This window comes from Ovis aries, chromosome 3, assembly GCF_016772045.2.
Source record: "Ovis aries strain OAR_USU_Benz2616 breed Rambouillet chromosome 3, ARS-UI_Ramb_v3.0, whole genome shotgun sequence".
NCBI lineage: Eukaryota > Metazoa > Chordata > Mammalia > Artiodactyla > Bovidae > Ovis > Ovis aries.
Window position 1 is genome coordinate 168,210,783 of NC_056056.1, and position 22,733 is coordinate 168,233,515.

Here is a 22,733-nt window from a genome sequence, read left to right on the forward strand (position 1 = left end):
GGAAAATATATTTATACCTTGGGGAGAGAAAGCAATCTTTTTTTTGGCCACAGGGCTTGTGGGACCTTAGTTCCCTGACCAGCAATTGAACACTGGCCAGAGTCTGAACTACTGGATTGCCAGGGAATTGCCCAAGAGAAAGCTATCTTGACAAAACATAAAACTCAACATACATTATGTGTATGGCAGAAGACATATAAACAAAGTCGAAAAGCAAGTGAATTATGACAAAATACATTTGCAACTGATATAATAAAATTTTATACTTTATTTTACTTTAAATATATATGTATCTCAGTTTATTTGAGTTATCTAAATACAGACAAATATTTTAAATACATATATATTCATACAAAGAATCTACAGATCAGTAAAAAAAGCAACCCAAGAGTTGACATCTATCCCTATGGGGTTTTTCTTATAGACTCGCATGCTCACATTGTTGGAAATGCCTCATGGAGTTCACTAGATGGTTTTGCTTCATTCACAGAACTATTTGTTAGATCTCTGGAAAGAACTATAAGAACCATTAAAAGTATGAGAGACCTAGTAGTTAATCTGTCCACCTTAGGTATTAGCATATCCCACAGTCTGTAATATTCTTGGGTGTAATAGCTTTGAAGTGTTTATGACTTGAACTCATTAAGTTTAAAGGGTGTCTGAAATTGAAAACCTAGGCAAGTCCATCTACACTGACCCTAAAAATCACCCTAAAGTAAATTACTTGAAGAATTAGGTCCCAAAGATCCTAGGTGGGGAAATGTTTGATATTATCAGTGTGTGCATATTCAAGTGGAGATAAAACAAGTCCAACTAAAAGAATTATGGGCTGACTGACAGGACAACTGCGGATTAAGCATAGATTATTTTAAAAAGAGATATCTTCTTAAAATTGCTTCCTAAGTTTCTTTTTAAATTATCATCCCTTTTGAAGACACTAAAACTAAAAGTTAAAAATGATCAATTACAGATTATTTATTGGAGAATGATTACATGGTATTCAACATCCAAAGACCTTGGTCTTACATACAAATATCTGTGAGCTATTACACTTATCTGTTTTAAGTTAAAGTAATGAAAGCATGTATGTGCATTATTTATTTATGATTCTTTGAGGCTCACAGACAATTTTCCATTAATTACATCTTCATAGAAGGTAAAGGTCTTTTCCAAGTTCACACCATTCAGGAATATGGAAATGACACTAAAACTTCATGCTACTCTTGGAACTCTGTACTCAATCCTAGGATCAGCACCAGGCATCATTTAGAGATTGAAATAAAGCAAAACTTTGAGGGTGGGAAAAGGGCTGTCTTGAATTAAACCCTGACTCAAGCTTTGGAGGACCTAAAGTGACTTTGATGGAAAGTGGAAGCAATCACATGTAAAATTCTTTAAATAATGTACTGACTTTAAATAATTTTGCCTAATGTTACAAACAAATTTTTAAAACCCTTATACTGTTAAAAAAAATCAACCATCTAATTAAAAATAATTTAATATATTAATTAAGAATATAAGAATACAACTTGCAGATGACAAGATACAAATATCCAAAACCATATATGAACTATTGTTCATATGATTAAATTTAGTTAATAAAATAATGAGATATAAAGTTAATGAAAGTAAGTTAATAAATCATTAATAAAATAATGAGAAATCAATTTTTTAAACATTTGTTTATTTAGCTGAGCCAGGTCTTGTTGTGGCATAAGGTATTTTTAGGTGCTGCCTGCAAACTCTTAGTTGCAGTATGTGGGACTTAGTTCTCTGACCAGGTCCCCTGGATTGGGAACACAAAGTCTTAACCACTGGGCCACCAGCAAAATCCATGAGATATCAATATTTTTTTAATTTATGACATATCAATTTTTGACCATCATTCTAAGTTAGAAACTGTAAAAGGCCTGTGATTTTACCCTACTTGAAAGCTGACAAGTTAGCTTACCACAGTGTTATATACATTCTGACAAAAGAATATAAGGCCCTCCCGACACACACACACACAAAAAAAAGATGCTCTGATCAGCAAATATACGTATAAAATATGTTTGGTGCTTATGTTCCTAATTTTAAGTAACTAGCGTTCAGGTATATATATTGGCCTATTAGAAGTTTGGTTAGTATGGGTCAATTAGCACATACATGATCACCTCTGAATGTTGATTAACTGATATAGTGATATTCTTGGACCTGTAAATCTAGGAAACAGAGTCAGAACCCATATTGATTAGACCAAAGTATTGTCAACTTGCTGGACAATCAACCTTTCCCAAAGACATCTATCTCTTCAACTCTTTGCAAGCAGGCCTTCATCAAATCAAAACTTTTCAGCTGTTCCTCTTTTGAGATTGCTTCCAACCTCTCTTGTTATCATAGTCATTTCCAGTTTGTTGCATGCACACATACTAAGTAGCTTCAGTTCAGTTCAGTTGCTCAGTCGTGTCCAACTCTTTGTGACCCCATGAATCGCAGCACACCAGGCCTCCCTGTCCATCACCAGTTCCCAGAGTTTACCCAAACTCATGTCCATTGAATCCGTGATGCCATCTAACCATCTCATCCTCTGTCGTCCCCTTCTCCTCCTGCCCTCAATCTTTCCCAGAATCAGAGTCTTTTCAAATGGGTCAGCTCTCCACATCAGGTGGCCAAAGTATTGGAGTTTCAGTTCAAGATTAGTCCTTCCAACGAACATCCAGGACTGATCTCCTTTAGGATGGACTGGCTGGATCTACTTGCAGTCCAAAGGACTCTCAAGAGCCTTCTCCAACACCACAGTTCAAAAGCATCAATTCTTTGGCACTCAGCTTTCTTTATACTCTAACTCTCACATCCATACATGACTACTGAAAAAACCATAGCCTTGACTAGATGGACCTTTGTTGACAAAGTAATGTCTCTGCTTTTTAATATGCTGTCTAGATTAGTCATAACTTTCCTTCCAAGGAGTAAGCGTCTTTTAATTTCATGGCTGCAATCACATCTGCAGTGATTTTGGAGTCCAGAAAAATAAAGTCTGACACTATTTCCACTGTTTCTCCATCTATTTCCCATGAAGTGATGGGACCAGATGCCATGATCTTTGTTTTCTGAATGTTGAGCTTTAAGCCAACTTTTTCATTCTCCTCTTTCACTTTCATCAAGAGGCTTTTTAGTTCTTCTTCACTTTCTGCCATAAGGGTAGTGTCATCTGCATATCTGAGGTTATTGATATTTCTCCTGGCAATCTTGATTTCAGCTTGTGCTTCATCCAGCCCAGCGTTTCTCATGATGTACTCTGCATATAAGTTAAATAAGCATGGTGACAATATACAGCCTTGATACTTCAGTCATGTCCAATTCTTTGTGACCCAATGGAGTGTGGTCTGTCAGGCTCCTCTGTCCATGGGATTCTCCAGGCAAGGATGCCGGAGTGGGTTGCCATTTCCTCCTCCAAGTCCACTTTCTTAGTTAAAAAAATATATCATCCAAAAAAAAAATCATCCAAACTTCAACACATCACTCCAGATACAATCTGAACAGCACAGATAATATCTGTACTGGACCCTATTTTTGTCTGAACGTGCCCTAAATATGAACAGCCTTTTTCACTGGTTGCTACACCTGTAGAATCTTCTCAAGCTTGTATTTAACCCCAACTCCCAAGTCCATGGAAAAGGAAGATAGTGAAAGTATTAGACGAGAGCTTGTGCTGTGGAGTTAGACTTCCTACGTTTGAATTCCAGCTCTGCCATGTGCCGACTAGGTAACACTGGGAAAGTTACTTCATGTCTTTAAATCTTAATTTTCTCATCTGTAAAATAGGAGTGATAAAAACATCCACTTCAAAGAGTTGTTTGTAAAGATTAAGCAAGTTACCTCAGGAGAAATATTTGGTACAATGCAGGCTATTTTCCATGCATCTCACATTGCACTGAATACATCTTGCTTAAGCCTCACAAGAATGCTATGATGGATATATTACTGCATCCATTTTACATACGGAAAATCTTGAGTTGCATCAAGCTCAAGCAGCTTGCCTAAGGTCAAATAACTGCTAAATGGCAGAGCCAGGGTTGCAATAAGATCTTCCTGACTTCAAAGACCAAGTTATTTCTCTTGCACCATTTAAAGGCATTCTCCCCTTTCCTGTATTACTACATTTTTTAAGCCTTTAGAGAGAATAATAAAGGGGTTAGGAGGGCAAGCTCTCTCAGAGCAGACTGTCTTGCTTGATGATCTGGGACAAGTTATTTAACTTCTTCATGCCTCAGTTTCCTCACCTCTAAAATAAGAGCTTTAGTATTTTATTACCTACCTCAGAGATTTCAGGGCTGCCTAAATAAGACAGAATTAAACACAGTGCCTACCGACTGTCTAGGATATAACAGATGTAAGGTGTGTTATTCACACTCCAGGTCACCTTGCTGATATCAACCAAGTCTGCTTAGGAAACCATTTTTGAGTATTTCCAGGAATCCACTTCAAATTTATAAAATTTCTCTGAACTTTCTCAAATACGCACTTTACTATATTTAAGATATATCAGACTATGTCTAGAATTCTTTTACTCACTTTTATGAACCCAAGATGACAGGGTTGCAAAGAGAAAGAAATAAAGGCTATCATAACTCAAAAAAATGCGTAATGAGGCCCAGAAATAATAGACAGTTGGCTTCAGCTATGACTCATCAAGGGCCATTTGCATCAGTTCCTACTGCATTACCACAACTCACTTCTCTTATTGCTCAGCCCTGTATATTTATCACTCTCAACTCACATTTGAGGGTACTGATTACAAAACGTCCTTTTGTACATAGCCCAGCTGCCAGGAGATCCCACCCCCACACTCAGCAAAAGTGGGTTCAGATAACTAAGCTTTCAGTGTTTCAAGACTGAAGGAAAAGGAATTCATAAATCCCACATAAGTTCTGTGAGATATTTATTACTGGCCCTGTTTTACTGCTAAGGAAGATGGGCTTGTCATGGCCATTATTTGTATCTTATCCAAATCACAGCATTGATTAGGGGTAGAGGTAAGAGCTGACTCAAATCTTCCATAATGCCACTCCAGGTGGAAGGAGGAGCCTGTGGGTTGCAAAGAGCAATGCTTCCCGAACTGGTCCTCCATCCATGTGGCACCCGCATCACTTTTGCAACATCTTCCTACCTCCTATGGGATTATTTACTTAATTTTTTTAAAGCAATGCACTTTTTTGCTACCTAAATTAATTAGGGAATTTCTGTCTAAATAATAATTATTGTGAAATAACAAGTTCTATACACCATGCATATTTTATATAATAAATTTTTAAATGTATTCATTTCCTAGGGCTACCATAACAAAATACTGTAAACTGGGTGGGTTACAACAACAGAAATGTATTCTCTTACTATTTACGAGGCCAGAAGTTCAAAATAAAGGGGTCAACAGGGTTGGTTCCTCCAGGAGGAGAAACTATTCCACACCCCTCTCCTGCATTTATGCTCAGTCATGTCCGACTCTTTGCAACCCCATGGACTGCAGCCCGCTAGGCTCCTCTGTCCATGGAATTTTCCAGGCAAGAGTACTGGAATGGGCTGCCATTTCCTTCTCCAGGGGATCTTCCCAACCCCAGGAATGAACTCCCATCTCCTGAATTGCAGGCAGATTTTTTACCACTGAGCCCCATGGGAAGCCCTACACCCCCTCTCCTAGCTTCCTGATGTTGCTTGGCTTGTACACACATCATTCCAATCTCTATCTACATATTTGCACGAGCTTGTGCTCTCTCTGATGTCTCTGTCCAAATTTCCCTCTCCTTTCTCTTATAAAGACACCAGTCATTGTATTCAAAGCCCACTGTAAGTCTAACATTATTTCATCTCAAGATCCTTAACTAATTACATCCGCAAAGACCCTGCAACCACTTAAGGTTACATTGTGTAGTTCTGGGTGAGTCTCTGGAATTTTGAGAGGGACACAATTCAACCCACTACAAGTGAATAATGACCACAGGTTTTTTTTGAAAGTTTATCCATATACCACCAAAAATCATCTTGCATTCTGATAGTGGGTTGCAAACCACACCAGGAAGACACTGATATACATGGTATTCGGAGGTCCTTGGGCACCTCCCCTACTTTTAAAAGCAGCAAGCTTTATCGTCTAGGTGGTTGCACTTCCTTCACTCATTTAAACCAATGCATGTTTTGGTAAATCAAGAAGTTTGTCCCCTAGAGACTTCCCTGGTGGTCTAGTGGTTAAGACTTCACACAGTGGGGTGTGGGTTCAGTCTCTGGTTGGGGAACGAAGATCCCACATGCCTTGCTCGCAGCCAAAAAGAAAAAACAGGGAGTTGTGTCCTCTAGCTAGAGCTGATTCTCTGGTTTTGAGAACTCAGGAAACATTGTTAATAATAGATTGTTTCAAGTGCTATTTCAAGAAGGTAGATGAACACTAGCTTATTACATGATTCATTATTTTCAGAAATCAGCAGCTGTACATGTACAGGTCTCTGTGGGGTTGTATGTGGGGATTTATTACATCTTCTCTCCATAGAGATGACCAAAGGATCTTAAGGCAGATTTGCAATATAAAAGAAGCCACTAGTCAACACTGGACATGGTGAAATTCCATCCTGTGCAAAAAGGCAGGATGCCTGAGAGCACTGTAACCAGGAACCCAGAGTAAGTCCAAATTTTCAGTCTGGAGAAGAAGGATGGAAAGAGGAATTTCATTCTCAGCAGCCTTTATGTGAACTTCCATGTGAATCACAGGTTGAATAAACTTTGGTTTTTCCATCTGAGATACTATTCAGAAGACCTGACACTTCTAAATGCGCAGACTTCAGTTCTCCCTAAAAACTACATATTGGACAAAGGAAATTAAAGATCTCAGGAAAGACATTTTTCCTAACTATTCTTCTCTTTAATGTAGATGCTTTTTTGCTCCCAAATATTAAAAACATAAGAGGGAAAACTATATTAAATTAAAAATTATGAGGTGGTAGAGATCAATTGTTGTATGGGTTTGAGGCAAAATATAATAAAAGATGCATAAGAGCAGATGCTTGGAAACATGTCAACAAGCACATTTCCGTAACCACATATGGTGCAGAGCTTTCACATACATACTACCTTAGTGTTTACACTGAGTTAAATAATTCAAGATGGTGTAACCAGGAAGCCCCAGAAATGTGATAAAACATTTTAAATAAATTGGATTGTTGCCATAACAAATAACCTACGCAAAAGAAACAACAACCAAAAAACAACCCACTTAGACAAGAGGAGGTGGAGAAGGTCCCAAAATGAAAGGTTCAGTATTTGCTGGCAAAACCTCAACGTACAAGATCATACTTTGTGGATCGACCCACAAATATATCTTAAAGAAGCCACCCAGTCGTAAATGTAAAAATGACTGCTGGTCTTCAGTGTTTGTCACTATATGACTCAGTATTACCCAGTGCCACTGCTAAAAGAGAACTTCAATAAAACTCTCTGCAGAATTTCCTCAAACTGTCCACTCACCTCATAAGAAAATGTGTCCCCTTACTTTTTAATCATGCGTAGATTCTCGTGATGTGCATTGCCCAAATGAACAGGAAGGTGTTGAAGGGTTGAGGATGAGCAACTTCAAATCAAACTGTATTGCTTTGCCAGAAACACACTTTTTTAACAAGGGACAGGCAGCATTCTGATATGCTTTTAGAGGGAAGGAACTGGGGGTGAGGGAGGGCAGAAGGGCCCCCTGGAGGAAAAGCTGAAGAATGAGAAAGAAATTGTGGTTGACTTCTACCCCTCTTCAGGAATTCAAAGCAGGTATCAATGTACTAAAAGGTGTATGGAAACACTCCAGGAAAGACATCTGTTTAACTTGGTTTAACATAACCTTTCTCAAACTGACTTGACGGCAAATCCCCTTCCTCACGTAATAACTTTTAACATCCCAAGCCTTCAGGAGGTGTTTTAAGGAAAGTGTTAGCCTAAGCTAGCTCCAAGATGGCCCCTCTGATTCTCACCTCCTAGGAATCACACCTCTGTACAGCCACTTCCCACATTTAATAGAGCTGACCAATACACAGAAAATGATACTGCAGAAATGAGATAGTGTGACTCCTAAGGCTAGGCCATTAAAGACACTATGGCTTTCACCTTGCACCCTCTTGGATTGCTCATCCTGGGAAAAGCCAGCCACTATGTCATAAGGACACTCAAGCTGCCTTTGAACAGAATCACATGTAAAGGGACTCAGCACCATGGGAGTGAGCTGTTGGGGAAGTGAATCCTGCAGCCTCAGTCAAGCTTTCAGATGATTTCAGCTGCAGCTAACATCAAATTTCAAACCACAGAAACTATGTGAAATCACAAATATTTATTGTGGTTTTAAACTATTAGTTTAGAGGTAATGTATGCAGTAGATAACTCATACAGGGAATACTGGGCTTCCCAGATTGCGCAGTGGTAAAGAATTCACCTGCCAGTGCAGGAGACACAGGAGACATGGGTTCTCTGAGTCAGGAAGATCCCCTGGAGGAGAAAATAGCAATCCACTTCAGTATTCTTGCCTGGAAATCCCATGGACAGAGGAACCTGGCAGGCTACAGTTCATGGGGTCACAAAAGTCAGACATGACTTAATGACTATTAATCTAAAGCACTGAGTGTTAATCATTTTGGTTTGTCATGTAACCATCATGAAGCTATAGTGTGGAATGTGCTTTTACACTACTCTACCTCTCTAGACACAGTTAATTGATTAAGGGATGGATTCATACCTGAAGTCAAGCCAATCAGGAGCATTCCGTAGGATTTCTGTAGCTGCCACTGGACAAAAAGATTTATTCTCTGGTGATGAGGCCAAGTATATGGGACTAAGGAGCTGCCAATGGCAATATTTCAAATTTCAAAGTTTTATTTCTAAGGAAAAGAAGTTGACAACACAGAGAGAAGCAGGGTTGAGAGATTAAGGAAAAAATACATAGTAATATTTAAGTTCTTAATTCCAGAGACCCCTGATAGCACCTGCCCTTCACCCTTCTCAATGTGAGGCTTCCAGCAAGTTCTCCTTTTTGCATAAGTTGGTTTCAGCTGGGTTTCTAAACCTTGCCTCCAAAAGAATCTTGACTGATACACCCCGACACAACTTTATGCTTTCTCTAGCACAGCACTGGTGACACTAGGCTGTAACTGCTGTTGCTTATCTAATTCCCTGTCCACAGAGAGTGCCTTCAGGTTCACAGCATCTGCCCTTCCCTGCAAACTGCGCTCAACAGTGGAGGCCTCTGACCACCATGTCTGTATTTCATCACCTTGGGCCCTGCACCATAGTTGATTCACTCAAGATGGACCAATCGGATTCTAGGAGTTTGGCACTGAGGCCTACAGAATCCGGACACAGAAACCCCTTCACACCAACAACAGCATTCTCAGAGAAGACTGTAACTCTAGCCAGAGAGGTGCCCCAAGCTGCCGTAGTCCCTGCTCCTTCTGTGAAATCTCTAAGAACCTCCAGAATTCTTCTAACAATCTTACGCCTGGGTCACTTCTGCTCCCCAGAGCCAAAAGAAACTTGACTAGTGCATGTTCCCATTACTGAATTCTCCATGCAATCAGGAGAGCTCACAAGTTCATCATTACATCTCCAAGGCCAGCACAGCCCCTCGGATGGACTCAGAACTTGATAAATATTTCATGAATGACCGAATCTCACTGCCCTCAGTGGTATATCCTCTTCCTCCCACCTAGATGGGAACATCTCAATTCGCTTATTCTCTTGCCTTCCAGGTAATGAAGTCTTCTGTCCTGGCCTTAGTTCTCCCTTGTGCTACCAGCTACAGGGACCAGTAAGTCCTTTGTAGGTAGCACATCACATCCTTGATCAAGGAAATACATTAGAACTGGAAGTTCCAGACCTCCCATCATCCAAGAAACTTGACCTGTGACTGCACACCCAGGGTCACAAGTCCCACCACTTGCTTTTACTGTGTATCTTGTCTATGCTGACCACATGCTTTCCATGGCCATTGCTGGAGTTATCCTGCATGCCATAAATACAGGTGGTTCTCACCTTCAGATGTTTTTACTCTTCTGGTCCTTGTTCCCAGCACTGTTGCTGTGGCTGTTTTGCAGCCCCATGGACTGGAGCCTGCCAGGCTCCTCTGTCCATGGAATTTTCCAGGCAAGAATACTGAAGTGGGTTGCCATTTCCTTCTCCATCCCAACACTGCAAAAGAGGCTTTTTATCATGACCTCACTGCTTTGGGTCGGACAAAATGAGTTCCAAGGAAATTTCCACCTTCTTATAGAACCATCCTTCTAAAAACAGACTTTGTGTATGATATAGAATGAGAAGAATTGGTGGGGAATGGGACAGAACAGAAGGATTATTAATCAAGTTCAAGAACTTCCAACTGCAAGAACAGTCGTTAAGAAATCATGACTATGGGACTTCCCTGGTGGTCTCATGGTTAGGACTCTTGAGTTTCCACTGCACCGGGGCACAGGTTTGATCCCCAGTCAAGGAAATTCTGCATGCCATGTGGTGTGGCTAGCAGAGGATACAGAAGCAAAGTGCAGTGGGCAATTGTTGAGTTGACTACCTAAAACTTCCCCTTTCTAAAAGTACTCAGAGTTTCCTTTGGGGAGCTCCTTCTCCTCTATGCTTAGTGATGGGGGAACTGATACCCCTTCAGCTCCAGACCTAATTAGCCTGAGCCAGTCACCTTTTACCTCAGTGATCTATCATCATGTAGCACTTCTCTGGTCACAGCAATTACTGACATGACCCAGAGTGGTTTAATCAGAATGAAGCCAAGCATTTTATTTGATATTTGGAGGAGAAAGTCTATCTTTCTCTGATACAAAAGTACATAGGTCCAGGAACTATTGACAGTCATCTTGCAACTATATGGGCAGGAAAACTTTGGATAAAGCTGGCACTTGAAAGGTGAACTTGAAAAGTGAACTAAGTCCCAAGTGACATAACTGAGCTCCCAGATCAAACTAACCCTGAAGGCCATTATACCTCAACTTTGCAATGCCATAGAAAAGCAGAGATATTACTTTGCCAACAAAGGTCCGTCTAGTCAAGGCTATGGTTTTCCCAGTGGTCATGTATGGATGTGAGATTTGGACTATGAAGAAAGCTGAGCGCCAAAGAATTGATGCTTTTGAACTGTGGTATTGGAGAAGATTCTTAAGAGTCCCTTGGACTGCAAGGAGATCCAACCAGTCCATTCTGAAGGAGATCAGTCCTGGGTGTTCATTGGAAGGACTGATGCTGAAGCTGAAACTCCAATACTGTGGCCATCTCATGTGAAGAGTTGACTCATTGGAAAAGACCCTGATGCTGGGAGGGATTGGGGGCAGGAGGAGAAGGGGACAACAGAGGATGAGATGGATGGATGGCATCACCAACTCAATGGACATGAGTTTGAGTGAACTCCGGGAGTTAGTGATGGACAGGGAGGCCTGGCGTGCTGTGATTCATGGGGTTGCAAAGAGTTGGACACGACTGAGCGACTGAACTGAACTGAACTGAAGCCAATAAACCATCTAACAGGTTAGATGAGTTTGAGTTCAGCTTTCTGTTGCTTAAGACCTAAAAGGTATGAACCAGTTCACAAGGGCTAACTAGCAGGAGCCACAAGCTAGACTCTGCACAAAACTACGGGGATGGTTTTCTATACTCTCTCAGCCCTGCCCCTGAGTGGGTAAAAACCTACTGGTTTTAAAAGGGTGGACTTATAGCTACTCTCTCAGAGCTGTGCTTGTACAGTCTCTTTTAGCAAAGCTAAAAAATGTTTCACCCCCCTGAATCATCTATACTCAGTTTTTAAAAAGGTGTGGTATGTACATATATGCAATGTAATTTTATTCAGCCATTAAAAAAATAAGAACTCCTGCCATTTGCAAAAACATAGATGGTCCTTTAGGGCATATGTTAAGTGAAATAAGTCAGATAAAGAAAGACAAAGAACTGTATGATCTTTCTTACATGAAAGTGAAAGTTGCTCAGTTGTGTCCAACTCTTTGATACCCTGTGGACTACACAGTCCATGGAATTCTCCAGGCCAGAATACTGGAGTGTGTAGCCTTTCCCTTCTCCAGGGGATCTTCCCAACCCAGGGATCAAACCCAGGTCTCCCACATTGCAGATGGATTCTTTACCAGCTGAGCCACAAGGGAAGACTCTCTCTTAAGTGGGGAATCTATAAACAACAGCAGCAAATAACCAGGCTCACAGATACAGAGAACAGATTGGTGGTTGTCAGAGGAAGGGGGTGGAGGGTGGAAGAACTGAGTGAAGGGGGTCAAAAGGTATATACTTCTAGTTATAAAATAATTAAGTCCCAGGGATGTAATGTACAGCATGGTGACTACAGTTAATAACCCTGAATTGCATACTTTAAAGTTGCTAAGAGTAGATCTCAAAGGGTCTCATCACAAGAGAAAACAATTTTTTTAACTATGTAACAGATGTTAACAACTTATTGCGGTGATTATTTCACAATATATACAAATATCAAATCATTTTGTTACACATCTGAAACTAATATAATGATAATATATGTCAACTATACCTCAATAGAAAAAAATTTTAATTAAAAAAAAAGAGCTACCCCACTGCTACAACACAATGTAAAAAAGATAGTCTGTTCCCTGCGAGAAAACAGTGAGGCTCTTTTGCAGTTGACAGTACAAAGAACTGCAGTGAAATTTCCCCTTTAGGTCCTACAGAATAAACATGACACTGGACACTTGTCTCACTAAATTCTACGTTTCCATAATGCTGCACACTTAAGACATGCACAAGTGCAAAAACTACTGGATTTATTTTACTCTTGGACCATTTTATATACTGTCCTATCAAAACTTGAGAACTCTGTATAAATTCAGCAGATTTATTTAGAACACTATTTCTTTAATATTAAGACAATAAAAATTGGATTGTGTTTCCACATTTTCAAGGATTTGAGATGGAGGAAAATATTAGCAAACAGTAAGGAAATTAGAGCAATATAATTTCTTGCAATCAATTTTTCTTGCAAATGGTATTTATGATAATAAATATGTTTCTACCCTGCTCACTGTTGAAACTTTAAAAACAATCAATGAATATAAACCTTTGGAAATCAAAATGCTACTTAGGTTTTATTTTGACACATAGGTCTTAAGATCCTACAAAAAAGTGTATAGTATGTATGTATACATACATATACATATATATGTATCTGCATATATATATATATTCATATGTATATGTATGTTTATGTTCATATGTGTATATGTGTGTGTGTACCTGTGTGCGTGTGGGTGGGTGGGCTTTCCTGGTGGCTCAGCTGGTAAAGAATCTGCCTGCAATCTGGGAGACCTGGGTTTGATTCCTGGGTTGGGAAGATCCTCTGGAGAAGGGAAAGGCTACACACTCCAGTGTACTGGCCTGGAGAATTCCATGGACTGTATAGTCCTTGGGGTCTCAAAGAGTCAGACATGACTGAGTGACTTTCACTTCACTTAAATCAACAGGTTACTTAAGAAAAACATATCTGTTTTTCCTCTCTAAAAGGTTCCCTTCTGGATGACTTCCATGACTTAATCCTGGTATTGTACTGATTTCAGCAACCTGGGAGCTTCCTCTGACTCTTCTTTTATTTACACTTTACAAGTTTTAAAACTTGGTTTAAAACACAAAATCAAAACCACACATTCTCCTTTCCCAGTGCTCTCCTAAAAAATCTCATTTATCCTCAAGGAGCCTGGCATCTCCAAGGGAACTTCCATTTTCCTCTGTGCTGGGTTGTCCAGGAGTGCCAAGCTCTCCCTCATAGATGATGTTGGACAGTCATGTCAGCCTGGCGGCAAGAACTTGCTCTGGGCTGAAGAAATTGCCATGAGGCTGCCAAGAAAAACAGCACTGCCATCTCCACTCCCTCGGGGCCTCTGTGGGCCTGAACCAGAACTGTAATCTGGGCTAGGATCTAAACTTCTAGCCGAGGACAAACCAAATGCTCCAGGCCAAGCATCTAGGATCTGTCCCACCTACAAGTGACTCAGGAGTAGGCAAGTTAAAAATCCACCAACCTAAAAGCTAACCTAAAACAGGGGCTGCCTCTGAAACCAAACCACCATTTACTCTTCCTCCAGTGATTTCATTAGCCTCTGAAGCGAGTTATAACTCTACTCTTTTTAAATACACACCCTGAATATCCTATTGGCAATATATACCAATGTTTGATTCAGTGCTATTGTATCACACTAATTGCAGTTCATCCTGCTGCTGCTGCTAAGTCACTTCAGTCGTGTCCAACTCTGTGCAACTCCATGGACTGCAGCCTTCCAGGCTCCTCCGTCCATGGGATTTTCCAGGCAAGAGTACTGGAGTGGGGTGCCATTGCCTTCTCCGCAGTTACATCCTAGGATTGATTATTTGATTTAAAATTGTGATTTGCTACACCTGAATTACATGGATCAGAAATTTTAATCATATAAGTACATTTTACTCCTTCAGAGTATAAAGCTTAGAAATACAAACCAAAAGAAATGGAATATCAACAGGGAAACAGGTAGGGTGGGAGGAATTGGGAGATTGGGATGGACATATTTACACTACTGCTGCTATGTATAAAGTGGATAATGATGACCTAATGATGCCCTACCATATAGCACAGGGAACTCTACTTAATGAGCTGTGGTGACCTGAATGGGAGGCAAGTCCAAAGGAGAAGGGATATATGTATATGTATGGCTGATTCATTTTGCCATGCAGTAGAAGCTAACATATATTGTAAAGCAACTATAGGCAATTAAAATTAATAAAAAAATTTTAAAGAACTAGAAAAAAACCCCCAAGATTTTCTCATCATCCAAATGTACATCATTCTCTTTCCTAAGCATATATAGCAGGATGATATATAAAATATTAACTGCTTTGCTTTCGAAGACTGTGTTTGTTGCTCCTGCTCCCAGCTAGATGGGTGGGCACCCATTACTTTAGAGATTTTTAAGAGAGGTACTAAAAAGAACATACCAAAATTTTTAAAGACCAAAGCCACATTGCAGTGTAAAACAAAGGATTGGAAAGGATATGTAAACAGCTGAGAAAAGTATTTCCTGGGCACTCCCCCACTCTCCCTCCTACTCCCTACCTGGGGAAGGACCTTGGAGTTGGGAAATGGGCAGGGGCCAGGCGAGGGAATTCAGACTTAAATTGAAGAGAGTAGGGAAAACCACTAGGTCATTCAGGTATGACCCAAATCAAAGCCCTTATGATTATACAGTGGAAGTGATAAATAGATTCAAGAGATTAGATCTGATAGAGTGCCTGAAGAACTATGGACAGAGGTTCGTGACATTGTACAGGAGGCAGTGATCAAAATGATCCCTAAGAAAAAGAAATGCAAAAAGGCAAAATGGTTGTCTGAGGAGGCCTTACAAAAGGCTGAAAAAAAGAAGGAAGCTAAAGGCAAAGGAGAAAAGGAAAGATATGCCCATCTGAATGCAGAATTCCAAAGAATAGCAAGGAGACATAAGAAAGTCTTCCTAAGTGAACAATACAAAGAACTAGAGGAAAACAATAGAATGGGAAAGACTAGAGATCTCTTCAAGAAAATTAGAGATACCAAGGGAACATGTCATGCAAAGATGGGCATGATAAAGGACAGAAAATGTATGGACCTAACAGAAACAGAAAATATTAAGAAGAGGTAGCAAGAATATACAGAAGAACTATACAAAAAAGATCTTAATGGTCCGGATAACCACAGTGGTATGATCACTCACCTAGAGCCAGATATCCTGGAGTGTGAAGTCAAGTGGGTCTTAGGAAGCATCAGTACGAACAAAGTGGAAGTCATGGAATTCCAGCTGAGTTATTTCAAATCCTAAAAGATGATGCTATTAAAGTGCTACACTCAATATGCTAGCAAATTTGGAAAACTCAGTAGTGGCCACAGGACTGAAAGAAGGGCAGTCCCAAAGAAGGGCAATGCTAAATAAAAAATGTTCAAACTACCACACAAATGCACTCATTTCACATGCCAGCAAGGTCATGCTCAAAATCCTCCAAGCTAGGCTTTAACAGTTTGATCACAGAAAAATACAAGAGAATTCCACAAAAACATCTACTTCTGCTTCACTGACTATGCTAAAGCCTTTGACCGTGTGGATCACAACAAACTGTGGAAAATATTTAAGAAGATGGGAATACCAGACCACCTTATCTGCCTCCTGAGAAACCTGTGTACAGGTCAAGAAGCAATGACCCAGACATGGAACAACAGATTGGTTCCAAATTGGAAAAGGAGTACTTCAAGGCTGTATGTTGTCAGCCTGCTTATTTAACTTTTATGCAAAGTACATCATTCGAAATGCTGGGCTTCATCAAGCACAAGCTGGAATCAATATGCAGATGATACCGCCCTTGTGGCAGAAAGCAAAGAGGAACTAAAGAGCCTCTTGATGAAGATGAAAGAGGAGTGTGAAAAGCTGGCTTAAAACTCAATATTCAAAAACCAAAGATCATGGCATCCAGTCCCATCACTTCATGGGAAATAAATGGGGAAACAATGCAAATGGTGAAAGACTTTATTTTCTTGAGCTCCAAAATCACTGCAGATGGTGACTGCAGCCATGAAATTAAAAGACACTTGCTCCTTGGAAGAAAAGCTATAAACAACCTAGACAGCATATTAAAAAGCAGTGACATTACTTTGCCAACAAAGGTCCATCTAGCCAAAGCTATGGTTTTTCCAGTAGTCATGTATGCATATGAGAGATGGACCATAAAGAAGGTGGAGTGCCAAAGAACTGATGCTTTCAAATTGTGGTGTTGGAGAAGACTCTTGAGTCCCTTGGACTACAAAGAGATCAAACCTAAAGGAAATCAACCCTGAATATTCATTGGAAGGACTGATACTGAAGCTGAAGCTCCAATATTTTGGCCATCTGATGTGAAGAGCTGACTCATTAGTAAAGATCCTGACACTGGGAAAGATTGAAGGCAGGAAGAGAAGGGGACAACAGAGGATGAGATGGTTGGATGGCATCAGCGACTCAATGGACACGAGTTTGAACAAGCTCCGGGAGATGGTGAAGGACAGGAAGCCTGGCGTGCTGTAGTCCATGGGTTTGCAAAGAGTTGGACATAACTGAGTGACTGAACAACAACAGGAGAGGAAGCGAGATGCTCAAGCGCAGAGTGTGTGGGGTGGCTGGGAGCAACTGGGCCCTGCAACAGACTCTGCTGACTGTGCCCTGATATCCACCCTCTTTCTTACTCTCAGAAGCCCAATTCTGTCTGGGTGCCATTTTCCCAAACTTCTTTGCAGTAAAGCATGCCCAGGTGACATAGTACTAGCCAATCAGATATAAGCAAAAGTCTGCTAGCGATTTCTAGGAAATGTTTTACTTCTGTGATATAGACTTCATCTTCTCCTTCTTCCTTCCTTAAGTGCAGACTTCATACCTAGCATGCAGCAGCCACTTTGTAACCATGAAGCAACAAGCTAACAGGCTAAGCTAGGTTATCAAACAAAAAGATAAAAGCCCAAGATGTACACCACACCGTCCAATAAATAGCCACTTGTTACATGAGGCTATTAAAGAATTTAAATGCAGGAGTTCACATAAACATGTGCTATAATTGTAAAATACACAGTGAAATTTGAAAAATTAACACCCCCAAAACCTAAAACTGACTCCTTAGTGATTTTTATACTGATTGCATAGTGAAATGAAAGCTTGAGGATATGTGGATTAAATTATATTATTAAAGTCAATTTCAACCTGTTTCTTTTGCTCTTTTTAATGTTACTACTAGAAATACTAGAAATTTTAAAATTACATATGCAGCTCTCACTCTATTTCTGTTGGATAATGCTGCCCTGGAACACAGACTTCATGGAGTCATCACACAACTCTTGCTTGTAAGAAAAATAAAGCCTTATTGATTTAAGTTGCGGTAAGTCAGGTTCTCTGTTTCTTGCAACCAAAAGCATTCCTGAAAGATATAAGAATCCTTAGGGTAGAATTTAGAATGGGTGGCAATTTTTAAAAAACATTTAAAATTTGGGGAACCCAGAACAGAGAAGATACGTAAGTTAACTACAAGCTGGTGAGGTACAGAGGAGCAGCAATCAGAGAGGAGAAGGGAAAGAGGGACATGTCCATGTATTAAAGGAGCTCAGTCGGCACCCTGTATCTCCATGGCTCACAGGCTGTCAAGCAAGAGCATCCAAAATCTCACCAGGGCCTGAATGGTGCCTGGAAATAAGCTGACAGAGGAAAAGAACAGCCCAGAAGAAAAGACCATCTTTCAGCCCAGACCAGAGACCACCACAGTGGAAGGATATGTGGAAGGAAGAGACTCGCTGCTTTGGGTGCGTGTTGAAGATGAGGCCCCATCTCCAGAGAGATCCAGCATTAGGAAACCAAGTGGAACCAAGCCAGAGTCTTCAGGCTGATAGGTGGGCAGAGAAACATCTGATGCAGGATGTTGTGGGCAAGATGAAAAAGTAGGCACCCCCTTCCTGTTGCTGGTAAAGTGGCATTTACACAAACTCCTGTTAAATCAATTAAACAAAGAGGCCATTAGACTGATGTGGCTCTGAAGTCCTGGTGGCCAATGTAAGCAAACTAAAATCTTAGCCTGTAAATGCCTCGTGGTTACAAAATCGGAATGCTATGGACAAGCAATCACAAACAGCCATCTGGGCTTTAAGCTGAATCAAATAACTTCCTTCCTTTGCTTCTGCACCTTCTCTGTACATCTATCCCCTGGCTCCTGTCCACAGAGAACTCCTAACCACTTTCTGTTTGGCACTGCCCATTCGAATCAGTTTTTGCTCAAATAAACTCTTAAAAATGTTTAACATGTCTCAGTTTTTCTTTTAACACTCCCCAAGGGTTACCATCAACTCCAGGGGTGGCAAGAGGAATACAAAGAGGAAACAATTCTCAGTCTGAAAGAACTTTAATGCTGAAGTGACTGAGAAACCACTAAAGTCAATTGGGTTCATCTGGAAGCAACTAAGAACCATTTTCTGTATCAGGCAGAATGGGCAGAGATGGACTCTGGGGGTGGGCATATGGGGTTAATAGTCAAAAATTGAGTTTTAGAAAATAATTGTCATATTTCTAGCACACTCAATTTCTGTGGCCTTGGTATATGATACCCACTACAGACACATGCATATATTCACACACACATATATTGAGTTTTGCATATTCTAAACAAAAATAGAACTGTATTGTACATGCTGTTTTATAATCTGCTTTTCTTGTTTAATAACTCCTGGAACATATTTACAGGGACCAGATTTTCATGCCAGGTCGAAATGTACTCAATCTCTGGGAGATAACATTTTCCAAAGGGGCCTCAATAACATCTCCCATCCCATAAGCTCTTCTGCAATGTGAGCCAGCCACTCTACAATCAAGAATTGGAGGCTAATTACCCCTCCTCTTGATCCTGGGATAGCCTTACTGACCAAAAGCCCTTAGGCTTGCTGAAAAAGGTCCATCTAGTCAAAGCTATGGTTTTTCCAGCAGTCATGTATGGATGTGAGAGTTGGACTATAAAAAAAGCTGAGCGTTAAGAACTGATGCTTTTGAACTGTGGTGTTGGAGAAGACTCTTGAGAGTCCCTTGGACTGCAATTAGATCAAACCAGTCAGTCCTAAAGGAAATCAGTCCTGAATATTCACTGGAAGGACTGATGCTGAAGCGGAAACTTCAATACTTTGGCCACCTGATGGGAAGAATTGACTCATTGGAAAAGACTCTGATGCTGGGAAAGATTGAAGGCAGGAGGAGAAGGGGACGAGAGGATGAGATTGTTGGATGGCATCACCGACTCAATGGACACGAGTTTGAGGAAGCTCCGGGAGTTGGTGATGGACAGGGAAGCCTGGCGTGCTGCAGTCCATGGGTTCACAAAGAGTCAGACACGACTGAGTGACTGAACTGACTGCCTTAGTGACTCATTTATACCAATAGGATACGGCAAAAATGACTGTTTTGTGACTTCTGAGACTACATCAGAAAAACCATGCAGGGCTTCCCTGGTGGTCCAGTGGTTAAGAATCTACCTAGCAATGCAAGAGACATAGTTTGAACCCTGTTCTGGGAAGATTCCGCAAGCCACAGAGCAACTAAGCCCGCACACCACAACTGCTGAGCCTGCACTCTGGAGCCCTGGAGCCACAGCTTCTGAGGCTGTGTGCAGCAAGCTGAAGTCCGAGCGCCCTCGAGCCTGTGTTCTGCAATGGGAGAAGGCACTGCAATGAGAAGCCTGCACACGTCAGGTTTCTCATTGCAGTGAAAAATAGCCCCCACTTGCTGCAACTAGAGAAAGCCCACATGCAGCAAGGAAGACCCACTACAGACAAAAAATAAATAAACAAATAATAAAATCTGAAGAAAAGAAAAGCCACAGAGCTTCCCCCTGGCATGTGTGTTCACCATCTGGATGCTCTGTCTTGGCACCCATTCACTCTGCCGCAACAAGCCTACGTCTCATGCGGAGGCCAAGTGTAGGTGCTCCAGGTGACAGCCTCAATTAAGTCCAGGTCAGGCACCAGACGTGTAAGTAAAAACTCTCCAGCCGCTCACCGATTGAGTCATCCTTAGCTATTCAAGTCTTCCCACCCGAAGCCCCAGACACTGTAGAGCCGAGGCAAGCGATCTCTACAGTCGCACTGGATTCCTGATCCACAGAATCTGGGAGCATAAGATTTTTATTTTCTACCACTAAGTTTACAAGGGTTTGTTCTGCAGCAATAGAAAACCAGGCCGCAGATCCAACAGTATCCGGGGGGCTATGGACAAAATGCTTATGTTCCCCCCAGAATTCATATGTTAAATCCTAACCCCCAATGTAATAGAATGAGGAGGTGGGCACTTTGGGAGGTGATTAGATGATGAGGGTAGTGCGTTTATAAAAGAAACCCCAGGGTTTTCCCTGGTGGTCCAGTGGTTATGACTCTGTGCTTCCACTGCAGAGGGCATGGGTTCAACCCCCAGGTGGAGAATTAAGATGTCTTAACCCTAACCAAGACCCTGCATGTCTTGTAATGCAGCAAAAAAAAAAAAAAAGAAAGAAAGATAAGACCACAGAGAGCTCCTTTGCCCCTTCCACCATGTAGACCACAGCCATCTATGCACCAGGAACAGCGTTCTCACCAGACACCGGATCTGCCACAATCTTGATCTTGGACTTCCCAGCCTCCAGAACTCTGAGAATTAAATTTATATTGTTTATAAGCCACCCAGTCTATGGTACTCTGTTATAGCAGCCCAAACTAAGACACAGGGAAAACCTAATGTTACCAGCCTAAAACTAATTAACAAAACAAATTCTTTATAAACAGCTAAAGCAGTACAGTGAAAGCCGAGTCCCGATTTAATGCTTTAAAATTCTTTCTGCTGCCTTTCCCCTCTGTCAGTGTATAGCTTCATCATGTGCAGCTAATGCACATTACATGTCAGACACTTTACTAAAGCACCAAACACACTTAAACCTTTCATTTAATCCACAAGAAGCCTACTTCATTTCCATTTACAGATGACAAATCTGAGGCTCAAAACAGTTACTCAGTTAATACATGGCAGAGATTTACATGCCAAACTTTTGGCCCCAAAACAATGCACTCTGCCCACTATCCTCTAAGAGACTTAGTGAAAGTGAAGTCACTCAGTTGTGTCTGACTCTTTGCAATCCCATGGGCTGTAGCCTGCTGGGCTCCTCTATCCATGGGATCTGGAGTGGGTAATTTCCTTCTCCAGGTGATCTTCCCAACCAAGGGATCGAACCCAGGTCTCCCGAATTGTAGGCAGATGCTTTTACTGTCTGAGCCACCAGGGAAGTCCCCTGAGAGAGTTGGCTGTGTAGCAGATGCAGAAAATCTTACAGAGCATAGTAAAACCATGTTTTTACCACTCTCCAAATAATAGAGGGAGGATTTCAGTGAAATTTGGTTATGGAGAGGATTCCACTGCCTCACCCCTAGTTCCTTTTTGTGATGGTGTACTCTCACAATGCATCCACTCCTCTTTTATTTCACTGAGATGTTTAGATAAATTAATATCCTTTTCTCAGACAGTTTTTTGTCAAACCTGTTTGTTAGCATATACACAGATAAAAGACTCCCTCCACCAAGAAACACCAAACGTTAACACTGTCAACACCAATATGCATTTAGCTGTTCTGCTGCTGCTGCTGCTAAGTTGCTTCAGTCGTGTCTGACTCTGTGCGACCCCACAGACGGCAGCACACCAGGCTCCCCCGTCCCTGGGATTCTCCAGGCAAGAACACTGGAGTGGGTTGCCATCTCCTTCTCCAATGCATGAAAGTGAAAAGTGAAAGTGCAGTCGCTCAGTCGTGTCCGACTCTTAGCGACCCCATGTACTGCAGCCTACCAGGCTCTCCATCCATGGGATTTTCCAGGCAAGAGGACTGGAGTGGGGTGCCATTGCCTTCTCTGAGCTATTCTTCTACTTTGATTTTTAAGAGGGCATATGCTAACTTATGGAGAAGGCAATGGACTAAGGTCCATCTGATTCCAAAGTCCACGGCTCTTAGCCCTGTCTGTCCTCTTTCCACTTGGCATATGCCCTCTTCAGGGCAGCCCAGCATCTATTTTACATTCTTTGCAGGTTTGGCTTTTTATCCACCTTATAAGCACCACTCTCAAAGGTAGAAATCAGAAACTCACTTTCTTGGCCCTCTCTTGCAGCTAGGCTTGCCGACGTGTGACATAGGCTTTGCTA

The 22,733-nt window shown here is 41.2% G+C and overlaps 1 long non-coding RNA gene across 1 annotated transcript in view; it reads right to left on the minus strand.

The window, feature by feature from the left end:
• Positions 1–237: 237 nt before the first annotated feature.
• Positions 238–22,733, minus strand: part of LOC132659462 (uncharacterized) — a 41,854-nt gene continuing 19,358 nt past the window's right edge. Inside the window, exon 2 of the long non-coding RNA XR_009599959.1 lies at positions 238–3,796. This is a non-coding gene — a long non-coding RNA (uncharacterized LOC132659462). The remainder of the gene's footprint in view (positions 3,797–22,733) is intronic.